This window comes from Oxyura jamaicensis, chromosome 10 (genome assembly GCF_011077185.1).
Source record: "Oxyura jamaicensis isolate SHBP4307 breed ruddy duck chromosome 10, BPBGC_Ojam_1.0, whole genome shotgun sequence".
Lineage (NCBI taxonomy): Eukaryota > Metazoa > Chordata > Aves > Anseriformes > Anatidae > Oxyura > Oxyura jamaicensis.
Genome location: NC_048902.1, coordinates 8669232 through 8694454, shown reverse-complemented (window position 1 = coordinate 8694454; position 25223 = coordinate 8669232). Strand labels below are relative to the sequence as shown.

Sequence of the window (25223 nt, the reverse complement as noted above, 5' to 3'; positions counted from 1 at the left end):
GACTACTGAGCCAGAGAAGTAGCTTGCTGCTGCTGGGAACAGAAGGCCTTGCTCCTTTCTCAGTTACGGCAATCTCTGGACTCCTCATAGAGCTGCTCCTTCCCCACATCTCTTCCCTTCGGGAGCACTGCAGGGAAAAAGGGAAGCCAGGGATCTTCCACTGTCTCAGTGACACAGTTGAAAGGACTCAGAAGGCTCAAACACCAGAGCTGTTAAAAAAATTAATGAACGCCTACAGAACCCCCCACTTCCACCAGCAGTGAAGAGTCACATTAGGTTAAATGAGCCACCCCAGCCACCAAAGATTATTGCCAGCTGAACTCAATCTGTTAGCAGCTGGTTGTGGAGAGTTTCAGATCACATCAAGAGCAGCTGTTATCTGCCCACATGAAAATAAGCCAAGCACTAGAAGGAACAAACAACAGCTCTCCATTGCCAAAGGCTACAGTTCAGGGGTAGCCTGAGCCTCTTGAACTACTAGCTACTTCAATCATATCATCTTCGGACTGGCAGTTCTGTTTATTAGACAATGTATGTGCTAAGCAAACAGAGTAGCTTTTAGTTGATTTATCTGATTAGTTTATGCCAGGTAAAATGGCTCAGCAAAAGATCCAACAGACACTGCAGCTGGCGAAAGGAAGAGGGTGCACATAGCACAGCTCAGAGTTAGTGACTTACATTTCTGTAACTCTACAGCCTGAGATTCGGCTTCTCTCCCCCTAAAATTCATGTGGTATCAGGAACAAAGAACACTTGAAATGATTCCAGTAACTGAGGGCCCTAAAATAGTCAGAAGAAGGAGGAAATATCAGAAAAAAAATGAGGATTATCTCATAAGCAGTCTTGACATTTTCAGTTTTCTTCTTTGCAATCTAAAGCTAAACATTTATTCTACTAATGAAAGATGATTCTTTCTCATGACTCTGGAAATAGAGAACTAATTCCACAAATTCTGATTCATTTTTTCTAACAAGGGATACTTATTACCGTTGCTCTTCGTATCTAATCTGAATTGCAGAAAATATACTTTATCTTAATTAAACTGAACAGAAGAGCAGTTGAAATGCATTTTGTCACCCTTCCACATATTGAAACCGTGAGGATTTAATCAAATACCAGTTATCTCAATTTCCTTCCATCGGCAGCAGGAATCGTGCAACCCCAGCTAAAGCCCACTGCAGTAAATGCAGCCTGAGCCAGAAATCTGCTCCACAGGAAGACTCTAGTGTGGTTACCTGTGCCAGTAACAGATGAGATGTCAGGACTGAAAAGAACCTGCGATGTCATGTGTTTAGATAACTACACTGCTAGCCAAGTGCACGCAAACATCTCCAGTCCTGTAGCTATTAGCTGATCTTGCACTGGCAAAGTTTAAACTTCAAGAGAAACAACGAGCATGTGATGTCACCTAGTGCTCCATTGCCTCCACTGAGTTTTCCAGATTTCTCCGGGTTACCTTGCACTGTTTTGAATCACAAACCTCCAGATCCTGTTTGAGATCCCCCCTTTATGGAGACTATCACAGACATTCAGAGCCAAGAAGCAAGAGCTAATGCAGAACTTGCTCATTACGAAATACTCCCTGTAGGAAGATTTAAGAACACTTAAAAATGCCTATATAGCTCAGGACTTCCAGAGACTTCAAAGATACGATCATCCACTCTAGCAATTCTACACAAGTTGTGATTAATGAGATATTCCAACAAGATGCTAGTCTATTTGATGCAGTGCTAGCTTTAAATGGAACCTCTTTCTAGATTAAGTCTTAAATCCTGATTTTTCATCCTTTAGGTATCAGAAGATGTCTAGGTCAATGCTCTGGATATGTGAAAATAAATACAAGGAGGAAGATGCATATTCTTAAAGAAAGCTAAGCTGTGGAGGAAGAGGAACATTCTACCAAAGAAAAAGGTCTGGAATATCATTAAAAAGATGAAACAAGCTTAGTACACAAACTTTCTCCTCCTACCTTGGTGCACCATTTGTTCTGTGCTGGGAACACTTCTCCCCCCCATCTCCTTGGCAGAACTGCAATGTTAGTAAACTCCAGATTTAGAAGTGTGAGCAAAAATTCACAGTTTACTGTTTCCAATACTTTTCTTGATACTGATCTGTTTTCTCTGTTGTAAAGTTTCATACTACTACCAGAAATTGCTTTGTCACAGCTCTCTCCACTGCTCTTCCAACTAGAGACTGACACTTTCCTTTCTGTATCATGCCAGGCCCCACATATTTGGAACCCATGCATAGGATGCTAGATTCCACTACATCAGAAACTCAGCCTTTGACCAACAAGTAATTATGGCCTCAGAGTCACAAGCCTGAGATTATTACTTAGCCTATTCTTATACAAATGGAAAAAAAGTGTTCATTCTTCCAAAAAAGGTTCACTTGCATTACTGATGATGTGTCAATGACCTGCTTTCAGCAAACAGTACTCCAAGCTTAAAAATCATCATGTCATCTTGCATCCAAGGCTTTGAAAGCACAGCCAAGGAAACTTGAAGAGAAAAAAATGTTACTTTCCTAAACAACAAGCGAAAATTCACAAAAACACTGGCTGATTTCACAGGAAATATCTGCATTAACAGGTATGACAGAACAGACAGCTAAGTCAACTCTACATTACTAACAAAACTTTTAGTTGCTACTTGCACTGTACAGGTACCAACTAGCTTCAGATGCTTTCAGTAACTGGTTAGAGAAACAGAAACAGTCATTTTGGAAAACAATTGTTCTTAGTAAATTCACACCTACTAAACATTTAGTGCCAAAGTGGTTTTACCTACCTCTATTCATTTCTTGAAAAGAAATTAAGTTCAACAGTTCCCATAAACACATGAAATATTCCCCCGTCTTCCCTGGGAAACTCATGGAGGTAAAAACAAAACCAAAAAGCTTAAAGGAACACAGAAAAAAATAGTTTGGGAAGCTCTCCAAAGCCAATCCAGTCACAGATATAAAGGGTTTTTTTACTGAGGCACATGAACTAGCAAAAAAAAGAAGTCTCCCCTCACCTAGTCTCCTTAAACCAGTACAGCTGTGTTCCCCTGAGTTACCCTTCTCTCCAAGGGAGGATTAGCAGAAGAGTATCCCCTTGGTTAGAAGTGCAGCCTCTCCACCTGTGCTATCAGTGTCTCATAGCACACACCCCAAGACTCCAAAAATCAGTACAGTCTGTGCACACTTCAGTAACAGCAAGTAGATGTAATTAAGTTTATCAACCACTGCCTGTGGAGGTCAGGAGGTACAGCAAGAATTCAAACACCTGTATCTACTTGTTTTAATGAAACATGCTCCACATTTGTCTGCAACCTTTAGCCAAGTCAGTGGCAAGCCTGAAAAAGAAATCATCCAAATCAAGGCCCTAAAGCATTTCAAATTGAAGGCTGAACTCACTTTGGCAGAGGAGCTACCTGGCTATTTGGGCACACAGTAATACCAAGTTAAATACCTCTTTCTTTAAATACATTGTGAACAGATAAACTAACAAAGCTTACAAAGTTAACTTGAACATACTAACTTACAATTGTCTCAATTCCTATCCTCTGATACTAAGGTTGTAATAATGGATACAGAGCAAAAACTCATCTTACAGTTACTGCTTTCATTCAGAAGTCACGCGTCTCCTCAGTTCTCCAAGTTCTCAGTTCGCTGAGCAGCCCCTTGCCATCAGACACCGGTGGCCTTGCTAAAGGAAGATGTCCTGTGAGGAAGTAGGGCAGAAGACAGTAAGAAACTCTCTATTCTCAGTTTATTTGTTGCAAAGGACAAGAATTTGTTAGTCACCTAACAGTCAGATACACAAAGAAGAATTGAACCCTATTCTCAGGTGCTAAAGAAGCATTCCTGAAGAAACATGATTCCCTTCTGCCTCTTGTCAGCCATAAGAGGGACACCTGTGAGGTTACTCTACACCTCGCTGCAAGAAGCCAAAAAAAAAATCCACTCAGAACAGTGGAGACAAACCTCACACGCTTCAGCTTTCCTATTTTGAAAACTGCTCGTGTTCTTTACAGAATTTAGCTTAAGAAATTTAATCTGAATACACTGCTTTAGCCAGCTTTTCTAAATCTAGATCTCCTTAGAACTATAGAGCTTAGAACTAATCTAAACCTCCTTAGAACTATGTATTAGAACTATACCATTGACTACTGTGAGACATTCCAGGCTTCTAAGGAAAAACAAAAACACAACACTTTTTACCTCCCTGGACTCTAAAGTTACAGCATCTGCCATCATCTAAGGCTGGCATAGTTCTAAAAATACAAAGGACTTTTAGAAAAACTTTTTTTTTTTTTTTTGCCATTATGCATTTAAGTGGTGCTTGTTTCATCTTTATCTCCTCCTTTCTTCATTTTTATTTGTATAAATGCTTTATAAAATACTAATCAGCATAATAGTACAGGTATATAAATAAGAACAGTGAAAAAAACTATTTGGGGAGGAGGCTGGTCAACTTTGGGGGGTTTGATTCGTATACCAGTAGGGGCATGCACCCAAGAGTGCGGGGACCACTGCTCTAGAAAGCAAAGCCTCCTCCCCCGTGCCTCCACCACCCAGCTCTCCCCGAAGCCCAGCTCCGTGACCCCGCCGAGGTTTCCCCCTCCCTTCTCTCGCCCCAGGCCACTTGCCCTCAGTGCGGCTATTTCAGAGGGCTTGGCTGAGCGCTGCCTCCCGAAGCACGTGGCTCCAGCGGGCTCGGGCTATAGGGGGAGGGATTTTTTGGTTGCTTGTTTTTTATTTTCCACCCCCAGCTCTCCCGAGGGCAGCTCCGGCAGAGCCCGCAGCAGGCCTCCCACACGGGCAGCCCGGGGCGGCAGGCAGCAGGCAGTCCGGCAACGAGGCCCGCCGGGAGAGGCCAGTCCCGGGGCTGCCCGTGCCGCTGCTGCCCAGCTGAGCGCCGCGGGGCCCCTCCGGCCGCGGGCAGGGCGAGGAGGAAGAGGAGAGGAAGGCGGCCCCCTCCCTACTGACCTGCCGGCGGCAGCGCCCCGGGCCGGCCGCGCTGCGTGCCCTCAGCCCCCTCGGCCGCCGCCAGCTCCCTCACACGGCCGCATCACCGCGGCTCCAACCCGCTCGGATCCCTCCGCTCCTCACCTCAGCGCAGCCCGCTCCCGAAACCCCCCCGCAAAAGAGCCACAGCCTGCCTGGGAGCGCCCCCGCTGCCCGTACCTCGTCCTCCCGCCGCGGCCTTTCCCCTCGCCGCCAGCTCGGAGCCGACCTTCGACCACCCCTCCGGGACTACTTTGCCCACACGAGCGGAAGCACACCGCTTCTCTGCGCGCGCAGCCTCTCCGTGCGATTTTAAAGGCTCGGGCGGCGCGCCGAGCGCGGGGCATGCTGGGACTTGTAGTCCTTCCCTGGGGCTCCCGCCGGCGGGCCGGGAGTATCCCGCGGCGGCGCTCCGCCTCCTCGCCCCTCCGCAGCCAATCGGTGGCTGCCCTGGGCGGAGAGGCTCCGCCCCCCAGCCGCGGTGGGCGGGGCCGGGCCGCGGCCGGCGGCGGCCGGAGTCGGTTGGTGCGCGCGGGTGCGGCGGCTGCAGCCCCGTCCCGGAGCCGGATCCTCGCCGGGGCCCGGCGGCCGCCGGCCCTCACGGAGCTCCCTCGCTGCCGCCTCCTCCTTCTTCCCCCGGGAGGCGTCGCAGGGCTGGGGGGGCCGCTGCCAGGTGAGGAGACGGGCCGGGCTCGGGGGGCGGGTAACGGCGCCGCGGGGTCGGGATGGCTCGGGGAGGGCCGGGCCGGGGGGGGCGCCGGGAGGGGGCCGCCAGGGGGGCGTGAGGGGATGGGGGGGCCTGAGGGGGGCTGAGCGGGCGTGAGGGGTCCCGGCGGGCTGCGAGGGGGCCGGGGGGGCTGTGAGGGGTGCCCCGGTGCCCGCCCCGCCCGGAGGCTCCAGCCCCCCGCTCCCCACTGGCAGCCCCTGATCCCCGCGGCGGAGCGGGGCGCGGCCGGAGCCCCGCAGGGAGCCCCCGCGGGCTCAGCGCCGCCTGGGGCCGAGGCTCCGCCGGGCCCCGCCGCCCTCCCCCGGGAGCTGCCGCGGGCGCCAGGTGAGCGCTGCCCCCCTCGGCTCGGAGCGGAGGCGCCGGGCGCCGTGCTCCTGTCAGCCCGCCGGGGTCGCTCCGCGCCGGCCGGCCTCCGGGGCCGGGGGAGCCTGGGGCTTGCTGGCCCGGCTGCTCCCCGGAGGGAACGAGGCTCAGGAGCACGGCCCGGTGGGCGTCCGGCTCCGGTTTGCTGGGGGAGCCTTCCTGAAAGCCCTGCTCGCCCTAGGTTCTCAGCGTTCCGCCGGGCGGAGTTCGGCTTTTGTTCTTCTCGGATGGCTTCGTGCGGGACTGGAGTTTTCCCCGTGTGCTTTGTGGCTCGAAGATGGGCTGATGTCTGCCAGAGCGCCTTATACGTGGAGGTCTGGGGGAGAAAATAGTAGGCAATAGTACGGGTGGGAAGGAGAGCGCACAGTTGTTCTAGGAGCCAGGACTTTCTGGAATTCCCATAGCTGGGTTCTATAGTTAGAAAGTTTAAGTAAACTTGTATAAAGTTACCAGCTGAACAACTACCTTTGTTACAGATTAAACGTGCTCAGTTCTGTCGGACTCCTGCTTGACTTACAGCTGCATTTAGGCAGTTTGGTTCCAGCAGTTTAGCAGCGCAGGAAATACTTGTGGATATTCTATTTGGTCACTTTGACTAGTTAGAGCTCTTAATCTAATTCCATTCTGGCTTAAAAGGTTTTGTCTGTGAAGTAGCTAAGATGATTTGCCCAGATGAAGCATCTTTCTGGCCCAGCTGCGCCGTGGTGTGTTTTCAGGAAAGCCTCATTTTGTTCTCTAGGCTGCAGGAGTATGCAAGAAGCGAATTACCCAGTTTTCCATGAGTAACTTTCCGTGATTAAGCTTACGCATTCTTTTCGTGATGGATTTACCTTATTGTTCAGCTATCTCCCGTCCGTAACGTAATTCGCAGACTTCCTCAGTGACTTTCTTGGGTCGTTCTGTTTGTTCCTCCGCACCTGAGCAGCGGTGGTGCGGTTCCTGAGGCTGGGCGGGAGGCACCGGCTGCGGAGCAGGGAGCCAGCACAGCACGCCTTGCCTTCCTGCCCGGCCCTGCTGCCAGCAGGCACTTCCACCCAGCTGCACGCTCCTGGAAGTGAGCAATCGATAGGAGAGGGAGCTTCGCTCATGGGCACGAGGTTTGGCTTTCATTGTTTCAGAACATCCATTAGCCATGCAAATAAATGCATTAATTTCAAAAGAACAGCATTCCCTATTTATTGGCAAATCTTAAGGTTGCTTCAAAGAAAGAGAGAGCCAAGAGACAAAATACCATTCCAGATTCTTAGGTAATTTGTGTTCCTGGCTTTGCAGCTCTTTAAAAAAGTTTATTTATAAACATATTTACCGAAATACTTAGTCTTTGGTTTGTGTTTGCAAAAAAAATTATATATATATATATAGGTTGGAATTGATTGCTTAAAGAAAAACACGGGAGGGCGGTGCTGTTTGGCCAAACAGCTCCTAAGTGTTTTCTTGCCTAATGAGGGTACTCAAACACTAAGATAACCATTGTAAATTAGTGTTTAGGGTCACAGACATGGGTAATTGCCGTTAAGCTTCTGTACTGTGCTAGGAAAAATATGTCTGTGAAAAGATTGCTATCAAGTTAACAAGTTGAGACATGCTTTCTTTTCTCTGCCTTGTTAATGGATTAACACTCCTGGGTCTCTCCTTTCCTTTTCCTTTTTCCTATGTAGTCTCCGCCGTTAGATTTCCCATTTCCCTCGAGCTGCCCGTCAGCCCAGTTCAGAATTAGACCCTCCCATCCCCACGAGTCGCCTGTGTGCTTTTCCCTTTTTTCAGAAGGGATCCACGGTTGCACTCCTCGTTGTCGTTGCTTTTCCTGTTCCCACTGCTTTTTGACAAGACCAGCTCTCAGATGGTGTTAACTCCATAGTTTTTTTTCTGTGGCTGCCTGTTTGACCCACTTTCTACCAGCTCTTGATAGCCGGAGAGGTCTAAACTGGGGATTTCTTGGTATGGATCCGAGACGAGGGCCTTCTCCTGCCAGCTTCCCCGTTGTTCCCACTTCCTGCGCTGCTGCAGCTGCTGAAGAATCCTGCTGAGCTGCTCCCTCCCGTGCAGTCGGTGTGTCATAGCTGACGGTCGGGTAGGGGCAGAATAGCAAGATGCAGATGACGGGTACGGTGAGGAGATAGCGCTGCATTTGTGAAAAGCTCTGGAGATTGAACATTATACGGCCACGTGACATGAAAAGAGATAGTGACAAGAACGCTTGGCGTGGGAAACTGAAAATAAAACTTCCTTATCTTTCTGCTATTAATATATGATAACTCCAGATGTTTTTAACCTACTTGGGACACAAAAGTGGGAAGCTGTAAGCCACGGGTTGGTTTATTAGTTGAAGCAAAGTTCAAAGAAATAATGTCAAGTTGATCGCAAGCCACGAGTAGTGTTTCTTCGCTGTGAGCGGCAGCCAAAAATCACCAGAGTGGCAAAATCCACTCTACGTGCACATGAAATAACACAGGAGGAAGAGATGCCCGGCCCCAGGTCACAGCCAAGGGAAAGAGGCTCCAGACTCTTGCTAGAAGGGGTTGGCAGAGCACGATGCCTCTGCCCGTGGTGGTGGTACCTGTGGCGGGGGGTACCGAGACCTCTGCAGGGTTTTTTAGTGTTCTCCCACGCATGGCCGCTGTCTAAGGGTACCCTGGCATTTCCATGGACCTACAGCTGAGGTCGTTGCATTGTTTCACGTGTATCAACACAAGAACGTAGGATTGCCCTTGCGCTTTTAAATTTAAGAGTGGAAAAATATAGGCTGGAAACGGGGATTGCACTTGGCTAGTTGGCTTTCGCAATTTTAAAGCGGGGTGAAGTGGAAGAAGTAAACAGTGTGCACTGACAAGAATAGGAGAGCTTTAGTATTTCTGAAGTGTTAGTGACAAGTATAAATTACTTGTTTTTACTTGGTAACAGCTCTAATTAGTTGTCCAATATTTTAAGCTGCAGTTTCAATAAATCGTGGTTTAGTATTGTACCCTGCGTGTTTCCTTTTGGTTTTTCCAAACCATAAGCAGAAATTATCGACCGTGCGAGAAAATCTCAGCCTTCCTTTTGCCTAAGATAAGTGGCTGAGTCACTAAAGCAATTTCTTCCCCCGTATCTCTTTAAGTGGACTGAGTTGATTTGAGATTGCCTGACGGTTGGGAAAAAAATGTGGATAGAGGCAAACTACGCAGTGGTTTAGCTTTGAGGTCACTTTCTTTAAATTTATTTTCTTACGGGTGTTGCATGGGCTGTTACAAAAGTCGCTGTGCTAACTCACTGCATTATAAAACAACTTTACCCCAACTGGTTCTGGCTTTGTCTGCTCAGATGAGGCCAAGAAGACCAGAATTGTGGAAACCCTCTGCAGCCTAGCTCACCATGTCTTTCTGCCCTGTAACCACGTATTGCTGAGCGCGATGCATGCAGAGCCAATGGAAAACTGCACCACTTGGGGAAGTGCTTTGTAATCAGTCTTTAACTCATTTTTCTGCTTGAAAAATCTGTTTGTTTGTTTTTTTATTTTTGGGGAAAACTCTTCCTGACTGGTTTCCCGTTTTGAGTACTTGGGCGGCAGATTCCAGCGCAATGTGCAGGGATAGGTAGAATTTTACCTGGATTGTTCTGAAAATCTCCGCCTTGTAGCTCCACTTGTGCCTGTCACATACAGGACTGGCCTTAACCGAGATGCTTTTGCGTGAATAAAGCAGCAATAACAAATGGTGTAATACAAAACGTTACCTGGACAAGATGTTTTTGAATCCTTCCCTTGGCAGGCTGTGCCCCACGTTGTACTTGCGAGTAGTATTTCGGTTAAAAAAAACCCTTATGTGCATTTAAACGTAATTGCTGAAAAATGCTCAGCTGTGTTAATGCAGTCACTGTTGATTTCAGGAGACACTCCTAGCAAAGTTTTTGAAATCACAGTAAATAAATGGATAAAAATCGTGCCAGGCTAAACATTGTAGGCTTCTAGCGATACTTGTTTTAGTAACATCTTGCCTGAGATAACAGTTCAGCGTGGTGCTAAAGAGTAAGATCCTTACTTTGTGAAGCCGGTTCTATTTTAGAAATACTGTGACTAGCAAAAAATTTGCCAGATAAATGCAACCTCACTGGTGCTTAAGCAGATTTGGATTCTTATGTTACTTGATAGAGGTTCTATGGGAGAGTATTCAGTGGTAAATTCACAGCTAAACCTTAAATGTTTTTGTAAATCCATTAAATAAGTATCTGAATCTTAAAATGTTCTTTCTTGAATGGCTGCCTGTATCTCTACAGGCCTCCGTACAAAGCTCATCAAAGAGGGGAGATGGGACATAATACGAGTGATGTAAATACTGCATATCTATACTTATTTATATGCAGTCTTCCAGCTCTAAGGCTCTTACTGTTCGAAAAGCCTTCATACACATTTAAAAGACATTTAGTGTATGCTATAAACATGATCCAATTTAGACATCCTTCTAGATTGGCGTTGTGTACGTTGCCTCCTAATATAAATATCTGTACACATCGCAGATGCTCTTGCTGTTGTCTTAGATGCTAAGTAGCCTTTTTTATATTACTGTATACTTTATCTGTTGATGTCCTTTCTGTGTTGTTTTTTCTAATTGCAGCAAGAGAGAGAACAGTTTAAAAAAGGAAAAATATAATTCTACCTCCCCACCTCCCATTGGCCAGTAAATTCAGAAATGATCGTGTCTGAAGGTAATGGAAACACTTAAACATCTTTCAGCTCTTGAGTTGAAAGTGTCCTTGTGTAGCTATTAGTCTTTTAGCCTTTTTTTTTTCCTTGGAGGTGAGTTCGTTCTTTTTCTCCACCTTGTATTAGTCCCTAATCATCTTCTGCAGAGTAACCTTTGAGCTTGTTTGGAACCCCATTAAAATCTGTGATTCTCTCTGAGAAGTCTCAGAATTACATCAGTTTTACTTTAATAAACTTTGAAGTTTAATGCAAATGCATACAGGCTCCGAGAGAATAAATATTAGTATAGGAGTTTTCCATGGAGGAATAAGCCCTATTGTGTAATTGGTTTTCCATTTGCCTTCCTAATTGTCTTTGCCTTCCTCTTCTAGATGGGGTATTTTGCTTAAAAACAGGTTGCACAATGTTCTCTGGTGTCAGACTTTGGCTCTGTAACTATATGGTTAAACAGCATGACTTGTGCTGTTTGGAATGATCCTGGGAAAAGGCAGTTTATTTAATGGCTTTTGTACTGTAAACTCTGGATGTTCTCAGCCCTCGGAAGCAGGGAGATGGCTCAGCTGAAGGGAAGGTGCAGAGAACGGGGGGACACGGGGGGCCTCTCATTTCGGCCAGGAACCCGTCCTTTGGTCGTGCAAAGCAGTGCAGTTGGTTGTAAGCAGGGGAGCAACTCGCTGAGCTTGGTGTTCAGTGTGCATCCAAGCCATGCGTGTTGACTATTTTAGAACATGACATCTGTAAAATTGTGTTTTCATGCTGTGATTGTTTCTCCCTCACAATTTGAATGTCTAAAGGGATGCGATATCAGATTATCTGCAAGAAAGTCTCAGATTTACTGGGATGCTAATGAAGCTCTTGGTAATGTCTCTTTAGATTGTAACAACTTCTTAAAACATTAGGGCAGGCCTTCTGAAAATCAGGCAGGCTCATGTTTAAGGGTCACTATCTCTGGCTTGAAAAGATTGCCTGGGAAGTGCGGAAAGCAGAGGCATGTTAGGACAAAGCTTGCTGAAGCCTGACGTGCTCCTGTGCCTATGAATTTTGCCTAGTAAGAATTTCTTGTGTGGTAAGGGCAGAATTCCTGTTAGAGAAAATGCCAGGCCAAGCAGAGCTGAAAGCACATTTGATCTGCCCTGCACTCTGCATTGGTTTGGGCTGCTGTATCGCAGCTGTCATCTTGCTCCACGAACCTGTTGGCGTGCAGGGTGCTGGCGCGTGGTTCCTCGCGAGCAAACCCACTTGGGCCAGTGGGAGCCAAACTCTTCCAAAGGGGGCTCTTAGGGGGGAGTTGCTCAGAAAGGGGTACATCAGAAGGCATGTTGCACTCCCCTATGTAAAGTACCTGTTTTTAGCAGTAGATAGAGAGATACTGTTAGTAACAGTTGCCATGAAAATCCTCCTGCGACAGCTTTGCAGATGTAAGGTGGAATTGCGGAGCGGTAAGACAGATTCCTCAGCGGTACTGGAGCTTTAGTCATGGTGAGTTCTCCCGTGTTCTGTATAATTATCTCTGTTTTTCTGCTTGTTGGAATGTGCAAAGTGTTTGATTATTTTGTTTGTTTGTGCAGTTGCTTTCACAGACAGCAGCTGAATCAGGTTCCTTTCCGATTGGTATTAACACTCAGCATCAGTGTGGTATTCAGTAAATACATTCATTAAATTCAGCATTGCAAGTCATAGCACATTGCATAATATTGTGAATAGCAAGAAGTGCTGCATTAAAAGCAGAAAGCCCACTTCTCATCCTTTTTGTAATTTTTCTTTGTAGTGCACGATGGTGATAACATTGCAGGCTTTTTTCCTTCTCTGTCCTTTGCAGATTGACTTCATTGCTTATGGTTGTACGTTATCTTTGTTTTTCAATGTAAATCAACAGAACAATGGAGATAGCAACTGACAGACCTTTTGAAGCCAAATTTGCAGGCTGAGAAGTGGTGTTATATAGAAACATGTTGGAAAAGATAACCAGCATGGGTTATCAGACGGGGTTCTACTCAACCCCTTGCAGATGCGATTACGGAAAAGGCGGTGTAACAGTGTTTTCTGAAATGTTCCAATGCAGCTGCCGGGGCATTTGATGGAAGGCACATGTATATGCTAAATTCATCTGTGAAATCACACGAAGCAGGTGAAACACTAAAGCAACAGCATTTAAATCTAAGTGGGAATTAGATTTCTTAAGCTTTCAAACATTACTTAATTTGTTGCTATCTTTTTTTCTAGAGTTGACTTAATACACAGACAATTGCAGGTGATCATGATCTACATAAAAAGCTGACTTTGGATGCCTTCATATGAAAGTTATAAACATCCAAGCAAAACTAAATCTGTAGGATGCAGAAGAAAATATGAGCTCATATAAAGAATAATGCCATCTCCAGCAGCGGGCAGTACTAACTGGGGGGGGGGGGTGTCTTTAATTTCAGCCAAAAGCCCCTCACACTGTGTTATGTGGGTAACGCTCAAGTTTTTCAGATTCTGCTGCCTAGGGGAGTTGCTGTACTTCTTTGTCTAATTATAAACACAAAGCAGAGGTGGAAAATACATTGGAAACATGAGAGGCCAATACTGGTTCATAGTTGCAGTAATTGTACTGGATGCAAACAGCTGAATTGTGGATGAAACAATTATTGACCGGTTGAAATAATGAAAAATAAGTGTGGGCTTACAAGCAAGTGTATGCTGTGCTTTTCCAAAAAATCGGTGTTACGTTTTTAGTGAATATGTTAGAGAGGAACATTTGTCAGGACAGTCTCGCATCAAACTAGGTCTCTCAACAGCAGAACAGTATGGCTTCTTGGATTGTCCCTACTGGTGCCTTACATGAGTGAGATGCTTATACGTTTAAACTTGCATTTCAAGTGATACAGGAGCAGTTTTGATCACTGTTTAAAAACGTAATTTCTTTCCTTTTGATGAGCGTGAAGCAATAGTGGATTTCATGTAATTTTTGGTTCACTTTCTCCTGCTACTTTATAAAATGTCTGTAATTTAGCTGGGATCTACAAATGTAAAATAGCTGCTTTTAGCTTGGATGATTTTGCTCAATGGTTCAAGGTTTCTTTTCCATCACTGTTTTTCCATGAGCTCTCCCAGCAATTTCAGGGTAATGGTTCTGCAGGGAAGATGAAGCGTGTGTTAGCTATATTTATATTCATTGGATGATGCACAGTATGAGTTGCCCTGCCTGCACAATGTGCGTAAGAATTCTGAAAATGATTTCTGGTGGAGAGTTGAAAGCTTCAGCAAGTCCTGTATCCTGCTAGGACTGAGCAGTATGGGCCTCATCTCAGAACCTTGTTTGTAGTCATCAGTCCAACAAGTTTTTGTCTATAACCTCTTAACAGTTTTTCTTGAAAATGCTTGTGTTTTTCTTGGCAGTGGTTTTAGGAGCTGGTATAGAATAGAGGGCTGTCACACCACAAAAAAAGAAACTGTGTCCAGGCATTTGTGTGATTAACTAAACCTCGGTTTCTATTCTGAGAGCTTAAAAAGTGTAAGAAAAATGGTCAGTCCTATCTTCACAAGGAGCCTTTCTCAGGCTGGTAGGGAACGTATGCAGTACATACATAACATTGCCTCATCACTTCAGTATCTGTGGGTGGGCATGGCAGTGTCATTTTAGAACACAGAAATATTCACAGAGCAAAAGGGATTCCTGAAATTATTAAGTGGTACCCCAAATACCAAAAACGTAGCTTTTATTATAAGTGAAAAATATATTGAGATACATCTGTGTTACGGTTTCTGTGAGAGACAAAGGTGAAGACTTCCCATTATAAAGATAACTACCTTCTAAACGCAGCAGTGGCTCTGTTCTGCTTTACAGGGTATGCTAGGACCTGTGAGAAACAGTTCCTCTTGGAAAAGCTGTACACAACATGAAAAGAGAGGGAACATAATCTCTTTTGCCTCTTCAAGATGTGCTGGAACAAATCTTTTTTTTCCCATTTTTTTTGCATATTTTTCAGATGAACAACTCTCTTGAGCGTTGTACTCTTTATTACACAATCTTTGTTTTTAAAGTTCTCAGCATGACCTCAGTTTTTGGTTTTAGTAAAGTCTTTGCTGCTTGTAGCCCTGTAAAACCTGAGAGATTTTCGTCTCTTTGAGCTCCTTAAGACCCATAGTCCACCACAGTTTATATGGGAGCCTTAAATGAGGAGTCTTCTGAGTAGAAAATGTCTTCTATGGTACTTCCAGATTTTAAAATCATTGGAATTTTCTCTGTCTAAAGTTATAACTTCCTGAGAAAATATTGGCATCTACTGTGGAAGTTGTTAGTTTTTGGAACTTCTGTTTAAATTACTCTCTCTCTGCTTTATTTCTTCCTCCCCTTCCTAGGAAGCGAGGCACAGGGCTGCAAGGACTTCTTTGGAATCTAGAAAAAGGCAACAACTTAAGAGCGTGTGCATTTTGGAGGAAACTTGTTCTTGAACTGAAGGAACTATTTTAGAAGTTATAGCTTGTTTTGGTAAACCAGGGCTATATAAACTTGTCAGCTTTGGCACTTTCATGTACAGACTCCTGCTAAGTTGTGTCTTACGTATTGTTACAGAAAACAGTTACTAATATCTACTTGAGTATCTGTGAAAGTTAAGGTATATAATTTCTGTTGTTAGTTGAAGAGGACTGTTGGATTGTAAATACCTTTGGCCACGAAGGAGAAAGATTTGGGACAGATGTGATCATTCTAAGCTATGTTCTTCTGTAACCCCCAGGTTAAGAAAAAAAAAATCCTGAAGATCAACTTGTCAGTGTTGCTGGGAAGAAAATACATTCTGCAACTTTGATTGAAGGAGATGTTTCTTTTCATACTGAGAATTGCATATCTGAGCTCCACTTTGACACACATACCTATATCTTACATAAGCATGCTTTTGTTAATCCAGCTGTTAATGCTGTTTTAGGGAGTAGTGTTAAGTTCGATTCCTATTTCAGGATGAGTCTGCTCTACTCTGCAGAGTAGTACAGTAGAAGTCAACAGTGATTTAAAAACTCGAAGCAGCATATCAACCTACTGTTCCAGCAGGGAGTGTGACTGAAGTTCCCAACTCTGAGCAGAAGTTTGCTTGGGTTTACCTGAAGATGTTTTCCTGCCTTAGGAAGCAGTTTGTGAGCATCCCCTCTGTGAAGCAGGTAGGTAACTGAGAGAAATGGCTTCAGATATCTTCTCAAGAAAAGCCATCTGCAATAAGCAATAGCTCCATCATTCAATGATTTAACAAGAAAATGAAAAGCTTGCCTAAAGTCAATTATTCCAGAGTTCAAAAGAGGACCCAGAACACTCTCAGGGTCTTACTTTGCTGCGCAGCCCTTTGAAAACAGCAAGCTACACTAAATATTTTTCTGGTTGCCATAACGCAGTATGGATATGTATTTTAATCCTAGCAGCCAGGCTGCTCCTGCTTCTTCTGTGAGAGGTTTAAGTCTTTAGTTCAAATGGTGAAGATTTATGGGCTTATACCCCCAAAATTATTTCTAGAGGCATATCCTGGCACTGCTGTGTTTGGCTGCTTGTGACTGTTGTATTATCGTCTTTCTTGCTTTACTTGCTGTCGAAACGTGTGCTGGGTCCCGTGGTGTGCTCTGTTCAGAGCAACAATAGGTTCTGCTAGTTAAGTATGTCTGCCTGTGAGCTGGAAGAGCTACCCTGCATATCAGAAGCTTGCAGTCAGACCTGCTGATTCGTATTTACTTTTCTCATGCCTGAATGCTAGCATGTGAGCTGGGAGTAATCTTTGGAATTAACTTCTGTGTTGTTCAGCAACAGGAAAAAGTTGGGAGCTGGGATGATGCTTAGTTCGTTGCTTGCTTTTCAGACCTGATCAGAAACTTCAATTTTAAGATAGGAGGAGAATACCCAGAGTGAAAAGGTTGGTGCGTTTTTTTGTTTGTTTGTTTTGCTGTGTTCAGAGCATGGAAGATCCCGCCTTTAATCTCCAAGTCGCTGTCTGAGTAAGTACTTCTCAAGTAAGGAAATGTTTCCAAAGTTTCATCAATGACCTCAAGATCACTCCCATCATTCGTGAGGCAGACTCTGCAAGACAATAAAATGCACTCAAGTCTTCTGATACTGTCAGATCGTGACTAAAGATGAGAATGACTGGCAGAAACCTGTCAGTCTGAAAACATATGATTTCTGAATTCTTCTGTAAAATGTACTGAAAACATAAAACAGGGCACAATGCTCTTACTCTAAACAGAATGCTGACTGTGACAAAAGCTTGGACAATGCAAACACTCTCACTTGTGGAGCTGGATGAGTTGGGAATAGCAGTGAAAAGAAGGCAAGGTGGAAAGTACCATTAAGGTGTCTGCAGCATTGAGTCGTCTTCCTTAAAAGAATGTGGTGAGAAGTCGACGCTTTTTGTAACTTGTGCATAGCAGCCGTATGTGTGCCACGAACAGTCAGTCCTGACTTGCAGCAAGGAAATGAGGTTCTTTCTGCACTGAGGTTCTGCAGCACTCTAATCTGGCTCGTGCTTTATCGCAGATTTATTTGTTAATCTGCATCAGAGATTTTGCAGTACTGGCTGTTTTATAGCAGCCTGGTTTAGTTTTTGTTTGATTTGAAAATATGCAGAGCGGTCCTGCTGTGATTAGGGCTTGGTGGTAGCTTTTGGCAAGTCCTTAATTACTTGTACAGTAGTATTGTACTGAGAGCGCGCGATGCGTTTCGAGGGAGGGGAAATGGGAACAATGCTGGTTTACTTGTGTGGGCTAATATGACTCACTGAGGGTTTTAAAGGTCTCTTAGAAAAAGCTGGCAGGCCAGCCTCGGTTTTCAAATCAATTTCAATTGTCCAGCAATCTGTAAGTCTCCCTTCCACTGAGGAGGCCCTTGCAGTTCCCCACGGTTTGGGGTCAGTGGCTTACAAACACCGCACGGCCCAGTGAGCTGTGAAATCAGTCGCGAGGTCTTCCGGATGCTGCTGTTGAACTGTTGGATTGGTGGCGAGGCAGAAATCACTGTTGGGTCTTGTACTGGGTTATAAAACCTCTAAAACTGAAAGCATACAGAACCGTGGCTCTGCGTGCTTTTTAATCGCTGTTAAACCACCTCTTGGGAAGTTCTTCTACTCTTTGAATGAGGGAAAAATATTGATCCAGAAATTTTCTTGAGGTGTGTTGCAGGATGTTGGACAGGATATTGTTCTGGCAGCTTGATGATTTTGCATAAACATATTGAAAATATTTTGCCTGTATTAGAAATTGGAGCTAGTAGATGAAGAAGCAGTGCGCTGGTTGAATGTTGGAGCTTACATTCCCTTGATTCAGAAACACCTAACAGCTTTTATTTGGTGAATGCTTAAGATGGTTTAACTTGTATACAGTGCTTTCTGGTGAGAAGTCAGGGGTTTCAAAGATTTAAGCCCACTGAAGCAGAGGTTATACCTGTCACACGATCTGCTCCTCTGGCTGCTGTGTGAGCATTGCTAACAGCTGAGCTGGAGGCTTTTCCTCGCCGCTGGTTTCCTACCTACATTTGCAAGATGTGCTTTCTGTTGTTGCTTCAAACATCTGTGACAACTGGCTCCTTGCTCCCAAGTTGTGTTTCATATTAAATAATATTTTCAAAAACAATAGTTTGGGGAGGAGTTTGTTGCCGACTGGCTCCAGCTAGCGTGCCTGGGTCTGGCAATGCACTTGCGTGTCCCTGTGCAGGGTTCATGTCTTTGATTCATCAGCTGTCTCTTGCCCTTGTATTTTCTGTCAGTGCAGCAGGGTATGCTCTCTGTAAAATATCTGCAAAATATGTCGTGTCCTTGACTGTATGATTCACCTTAGTGCAACTGCAAATGTATAGTGTTCTGGAAACCTTAGTGCTGCCTGCGTGTGCCAGAAAACTGATGGAACCAGCTACAAAACTGCGACGGTGTCAGCTCTTTACTGGTGACAAATGGACCGGGAGAAACCAAACAATGCTTTTGGGTCTGGGAAGGCACAGGGGGTGCCTGCCTCAAAGCTCAAACCGTGTGTCAGCGTAAGAACAGCTGTAGGAGCTGTCGCCACGTCTGGGCAGTGGCCATACAAAGCCAGGTCTGTCTGATTCATCTGTTGCATTTGTGTGAAAGTTCACGTGCTTGGGGGCTCTTTGTCCAGCTGCGCGTGTGGCTCATCTATGAGGGGTCTGAAAACTTCTCTAGATGACACTAGAAGGGTTGAAAGGAAATGGAAAAGACGGAAAACAGACTTAGTGAGTATTTCAGCAGCTGTTTGCCAAATCACATTTTGGGATTCGTTTCTATTTTAAATACTACAGTGGCTGCCAAAGAGCTGGCAAACTGTGATCCCCTTTGGAAGGGGGAGGAGACTTCATTACTCCTCTGCAGAGGAGGGACATCACTTTATTTTCATGTTCCTGCATGTTTCCTCTTGTTGTGAACAAAGAAATTTGGGTGGGGGGGGAGGGAATTTTTGAAAGATTTTTTTCAGCAATTTAACAAAACAATAGGTTTGATTTACACTTCCAGTGTGGTTTCCTGTCTTGTCTCACATCACTTAAACAGCTTTGAAAATAGTTTGGTTTAACTTTGTTTTATAGGTATGTGTCCTTTCCTCAGCTAGAACTGATGGGGGTATTGTTTCCTTGATTATTTCCAAGTAGATTTAAACAAGAAGAGATCAGATTTAATCACCAAACAATCCTTCAAATTTGCAAGAAGGAAAACTGATTAGAATCACACACCCCCCTCCAACAAAAAAAAAAAAATAGACTGCACAGAGTTATTGAAGCATATCAGTTACTCTTAAGAGTAAAGTCTGCAATTTGGGAAGATAAGATGGCTGAACAGCAAAAGAAAAAAACTTGGAAGCCAGAAGATATCTAGGCTTTCTTCCTGCCTTTGTCATGCCTCTCTTGTAACCTTGGAAACTGAGAGACAAAGAGGTTAACAAATTTGCTGATTCTTAAAATGGAGATAAGATACAATACACAGCTTACTTCCATTCGGCTTGTTCCTCTGCAGAGTGCTGCAAGCAGGTTCTGAGTTTTGGGTTGGTTTTGGTAATCCAGCCTATATGCCAAACTTGTTCAGTTGTGCTGCTGTGCCCAGATGTTAGGCCGATGCTGTGCCGGGATCTGGCAGGCTTTCCAGGTTATTGTTCCCTCATCCCTTCTACCAGGAGGGCGGTGGGTGCTTTGGGCAAATGAGACAATTCTCAAACTTTCTGCAGGACGCCGAGTATTTCGCAAGCACCCTGAGGAGTCAGAGTGCACAGGAGGTGGTTTGGCTCCATGCTTTTCAAACAAGCTCTTGTTATTCTCATGAAGTATAAACCAGGAATTTGGGATTGTGGGATGAAAACATTAGAAAGTGTTCTTGGCAAATTTATCAACTGCAAAGCAGTTGCAAGCTCAGGGATCTTTCTGAATCCGAAGGTGACTCTTTTGAGTTTAGTTAACTGCTGCTTAGGGCTTCTGTTTTAAACCTTCTCTGGCTGTTCATGTGCTGTTTATATTAATGCAGCACATTGGTAGGCAGACGCTTTTAGAAATTGTAAGATTGTGCAGACATTTAATGACCAAGGATAAATTTCACAGCTGTGGATACTATTTATACTTGCATGTGCAGAAAAGAGTCTGCATCATGAAATAAGCACAGCTCAGTTCGTGTTATTTTTTTATCTTAAGATTTTAGTTGTACAGGTTAAAAAGTGTTAGAGTGTCCATTTTGTAAGATACAAAGGACCGTGTATTGCATATTAAGAAAATAAGAAGGGAAAAATATAAATTTAAGAAGTGGGGGAAAAAGTAAACGGACTGAAGTAAAATGTTTAGAGATCTTAGTAAGGAATTCTAGAATCCCATGTAAGATTTTTGTGCAGAGAGGAATAGTTTCCAAAATGCCAAGGGAAGTTTGAACAATAAAAGTAAGGCCAAAAATAGCCAGGACCTGCCAGAAGATGAAGTGAGCACTAGGTCATGCGTCCAGTTAGTTGATGGGTTAAGGATCTGAAGCCTCTGCAAAGCATACGTCCCTTCCAGAAGAGAGATGGGTCCAAGCCCACAACTTGTCATAAAAGAACTGTTTAAAGCAATTTCCAACTTTTCAAAGCATGTAAGAAAAATAATTAATAATTTTATCTCAACTAAAGGACCTAGAAAAAGCAGCAAGTTTACTTGCTCTTTGTAGATGTGTTAATGATGGGAATCTTTTAGAAGTCAGCTCTAAAGGACAAAAGGACAAACACAATTATAGGATGTGTAAAATGGAAATTAGACACTGAGACTGAAACTGAATTGCTTCACAGGCAAGAAGCTAGGGTAAATTAAGAATTATCAGATAACATCTTAGAAATACTGGCATCTAATATCTTTAACAGTTACTTTGAAAAAAGTTGGAGTGAAACCTCAGGAAGTTGCAGGCACTACATAGTTCTGTGCTCCAGTTTGTCTATCTTACTTGGATCGTAGATGATTTCATATTGACACCTATTTTATATCTGGAAATTTCCATGAAGTTACTTAAAGTAATCCCATGAAGTTATTTAAAATATCTTTGAATGCTTCTACATCCTCTGGAGATTTAGTTGCAGTGTTGTAGTTACTTCCCTTTTCTCCCTTCATGCTCTAAAGTCCACAAGCTTGTTCTGTCTCAGATCGCTGTCTCTTATGGGAACCAGGGGCTAGGTTTAGAGGGTGAAATATAAAGTAATTTGTTCGAGGGCTCAGAAGATACGATCTTTCCTTGCTTTTCTTCCCTTGTAATGTCAACACTGTGGTTTTTAGAAAATAATACTTTGCACGAAACTCCAACTTCGTCTGTAACTCATCCTAAGCTGATACCGCTTTGTTGGGGTTGATCTGATACGGGTTACCATCTGACAGCACTTGTCCCTCTAAGAAACTCATTTCCAAATTACATATTACAAAAGCTTGATCAAAAGATAAAAGCTTGAACTAATAAGATGAATAATTTGCTGAGATCAAAGAGAAAATGGGATGGGGTAAAGCTGAGAGCCTGAGGCACTGATGTGTTCCCAAAAATCTTACTTGTCTGTGGTGGCTCTTGCTGACCATTGCGTGTGTCTCATTATCACTGCTATTTCTAACAATGAGGCCGTTTACTACCTGAAGATAAAGGGTGGCTGAGAAAGTTGTTTTTTTTTTTTTTTTTTTTTTTTTTTTTTTCCATAATATGTAATAGATGTGGACTTTGATTTGTGGTTTGGTTATTTATGAAGCTCATACTCTTTCCAGCCACTCTCGGTTTGGTTCTGCTGTCTGTGGGTGCGGTCTGGTGAACTTCTTAGGTCCTGCTGGAGCACAGGAAGGGCAGTATCATCCACAGGTTGCTGCCCCTGTGCTTGAGATCATAGAATCGTAGAATATCTTGAGTTGGAAGGGACCCATAAGGATCATAGAGTCCAACTCCTGTTTGGATGCAGAGCTGAGCTGCAGTACCTCTAGTCACTGTGAGTATGGAATGAAACATGAGTTGACACCACCGTTAGCGATTTAAATATTGTAAAACTAACTGGTTTTACTTTGCACTGCAACGAGCTTGCAGAGTCATTCACCATCTTCTCACTGAGAGGCGGTAGCTTGATACATCACCGATCTGACAAGAGCAAGTTTTTGCTTCTTGCCTGTTACCTACAGCCTGCTCCTGAGTGATGTGTAAGTTTCACCCTTCAAGTGACTGGGAATGTGGGAATGCAATTTGCAGGTGCAGCAGGGAAATCTACGAACTCTCTTCTTGAAGACAGAAGTTGTTGGACTGTGTGAACAGCAACTGGTGTGCTGCTGCTGGTTGATGCTATGCCCGTCCTGCATAAACTGAGCTACCAGGTGGTACTGCCTCCTGTTTGGGACTGTCACATGGACAAAAAGACTTATTTTTGCACTGCCAGCAATGCACGTTAAATTCATATATGTTCCCACAGGAAGAATGCGGTCGTGCCATTCTGTCTGCCCAGGCAGTTTAATAGTTCTCAGGTACGACGTGTTTTAGGTTCGCTCCTGCCTCTCAGACAAAACTGTGGCAAGCTGCTGCAGGTAATCCTTGCACCTTTGCTGAATCCTGACAAGACTAGTGTTGTGCAAATGGCTGCAAAACAGAGAGTACATAAAGCATAGCCAAACCTACAGTATGTTGTCTGCGTTTGTTTATATGGAGACTGCAGAGGCGTTGTGTTGGGGCTGTGCTAGATGAGTACCAGACCCTTGTTGTAATGCCTCTAATACATACCCAACGAGCCTGGGGGACTACAGTTAAGTTTGAAAGGCAAGGCTAGTTTCTAACTAGCCCTAATTATGTGTTCATAAAACTTTGAAGAGTGAGTTATGATTTAATAGTAAAATAATACTATTTAATAAATAGCTATCTTCAGCAGTGTTATGCTCAAGGAGACAGCATTCCCAGTTGATCCCTAGTAGCACTAGGGAGCGAGCAGCCCAAGAAATACCTTTGGCCTCCTGTTTTGGCACTCAGACCAGGCCTGGATCATGGCCACACCTGCATCCGGGCTCTGCTTTTGCGGGATGGAAGCTGCCAGACTCTGGCTCAACCTGCCAAGGAGAAGGTGGAAGAGGGATCATGCTGCTGTTCGCAGCTCCTTCGTGGGAGGTTGTAGAGAGAATGAAGTCAAGACTCTCAGGAGTGAGAGCACAAGAAGTAACAAACAAGGTGTAAACATGGGAGAAATTAGCTTGCAATAGAAGGGGAAAAGGCTTCATTGTGATGATGGTTGGATGTTGGAACAGGGGCCCTGGAGGGAAGCAGTGGCACTTCTGTCTGTGGAGATGCTCAGAACGTGACTGGATGAGGCCCCGAGCAAGTTGGGCGAAGCCCAGACAGAAGCCAGTTATTAAAATACTGTTGGTGGCAAAATCAAGTACATAAATGCAAAATTAATTTCACATTTATCTCTCCACTTCATTGGAATGGTTGTACATTGTCTGGTGTTCCGTTTATTGCTTAATATGTTTTAACTTACTTTTAATCAGCTTTTTTTCTAGGAGCTCTCTTTTTCTGTTTCTTTAAGGTTTGCAATTACAACAAAATACTGTTTTGGATGATTTGTTAAGTGAGCTTCAAAGACTCGAATTTTAGTATTTTCTCTGTAATGGAACAGACTGGATTAACAACTGTGTACTGCATAAGTATTACACTTGGTTCTAAAGCAATCTTTCAGAAAAACTGAAAAACAGGAAAATTTTTGGAGGTCTGACTCATAGAAGTAGTTATCCTGGTTGCATGGTTATAGTTAACTCAAGTCGAGTCATTTCCTTGTAAAATCAGGGGTTTTGTAAGCTATTAAACCTAATCAAAAATAAATTTGGAAAATGAAGTTGACTGGGCAATAGCTTGCTAGAAATAGCTCGGTTGTTAAGTATGGTCTGTACAGCAGCACTTTAAAAGTTGCTGTGTTTTGTGGTAGAAAGGCAGGTAAGGCTCACACTTCCCCAGCTGATCAAGATGTACCCTTTAAGAGAACACTAATCATCCTTTCTTAAAGCAAAAATCACAAATTTTCTGAAGGAGAAGTATGAAAATAATAGGAAGGAGAAGGCAGGCCCTCTCTGCAGTTACTCTCTGAGGTTGCTTTACAGCCAGTTGACACTTCTTTGGTCCCTAGGAGCAAGCTGTTTTGTTCAGGGCAAGCCCTGTATGGACAGTGAGGCAGTTCCTGCTCCATCCATGACTCAAAAATCATCGAGCGAGTCCAGAGAAGGGCAACGAGGCTGGTGAGGGGTCTGGAGAACAAGGCTTACGAGGAGCGGCTGAGGGAGCTGGGCTTGTTCAGCCTGGAGAAAAGGAGGCTCAGGGGTGACCTTATCGCTCTCTACAGGTACCTTAAAGGAGGCTGTAGCGAGGTGGGGGTTGGTCTGTTCTCCCACGTGCCTGGTGACAGGACGAGGGGGAATGGGCTGAAGTTGTGCCAGGGGAGGTTTAGGTTGGATATTAGGAAGAACTTCTTTACCAAAAGGGTTGTTAGTCACTGGAATGGGCTGCCCAGGGAAGTGGTTGAGTCACCATCCCTGGAGGTCTTTAAAAGACGCTTAGGTGTAGAGCTTAGTGATAAGGTTTAGTGGAGGAGGACTAGTTAGTTTTAGGTGAGAGGTTGGACTAGATGATCTTGGAGGTCTCTTCCAACCCAGATGATTCTGTGATCTTTTAGAAAAACCTCACTCATTACGCATTCCATTTGAAAGGGTGGAAGCAGATGTAATGATAGGGCTGCAAGCTGTGTCTGGCTGTTGGAATAAAGCAGGCCATTTTTTAATGGTAAGAAAATGTGAAGCTAGCTCTTAGTAAAGTACTGGTGAAGGCAGGGGGATTTGTAGCATTCACCTGGGTGAGGTCGCTTCAATTTGATGTGTGTCTAATTTGTGCTTATTAGTTGGTAAATAGATTCTCCTGTGCATGTGAAAGTGAGCCGAAGATGATAAACGCAGCCTCACCGGAGGGACGTCAGGGTGACAGGTTTGGGAGGTGTTTGTTCCGAGAATTG

General features: G+C 44.3%; 2 protein-coding genes across 7 annotated transcripts in view; one reads left to right on the top strand and one right to left on the bottom strand.

Annotated features, from left to right (window-relative positions):
• The window catches only part of HMG20A (high mobility group 20A), a 35315-nt gene extending 29994 nt beyond the window's left edge, over nt 1–5321 (bottom strand). Inside the window, exons 1-2 of one of the 3 annotated variants that reach the window (XM_035335912.1) lie at nt 5173–5321; nt 3597–3706 (exon numbers count right to left, since the gene is read on the bottom strand). The gene's annotated coding sequence lies outside the window, so the exon portion shown is untranslated. Of the gene's footprint in view, nt 1–3596; nt 3707–4974; nt 5119–5172 lie in introns of those variants that run through there. The other 2 variants (XM_035335913.1, XM_035335911.1) reach the window with 2 other exon arrangements.
• Nucleotides 5322–5465: 144 nt separating this feature from the next.
• PEAK1 (pseudopodium enriched atypical kinase 1) overlaps nt 5466–25223 on the top strand; it is a 120620-nt gene continuing 100862 nt past the window's right edge. For 2 of the 4 annotated variants that reach the window (XM_035335906.1, XM_035335908.1), the window contains exon 1: nt 5466–5665. The gene's annotated coding sequence lies outside the window, so the exon portion shown is untranslated. Of the gene's footprint in view, nt 5666–10671; nt 10763–25223 lie in introns of those variants that run through there. The other 2 variants (XM_035335910.1, XM_035335907.1) reach the window with 2 other exon arrangements.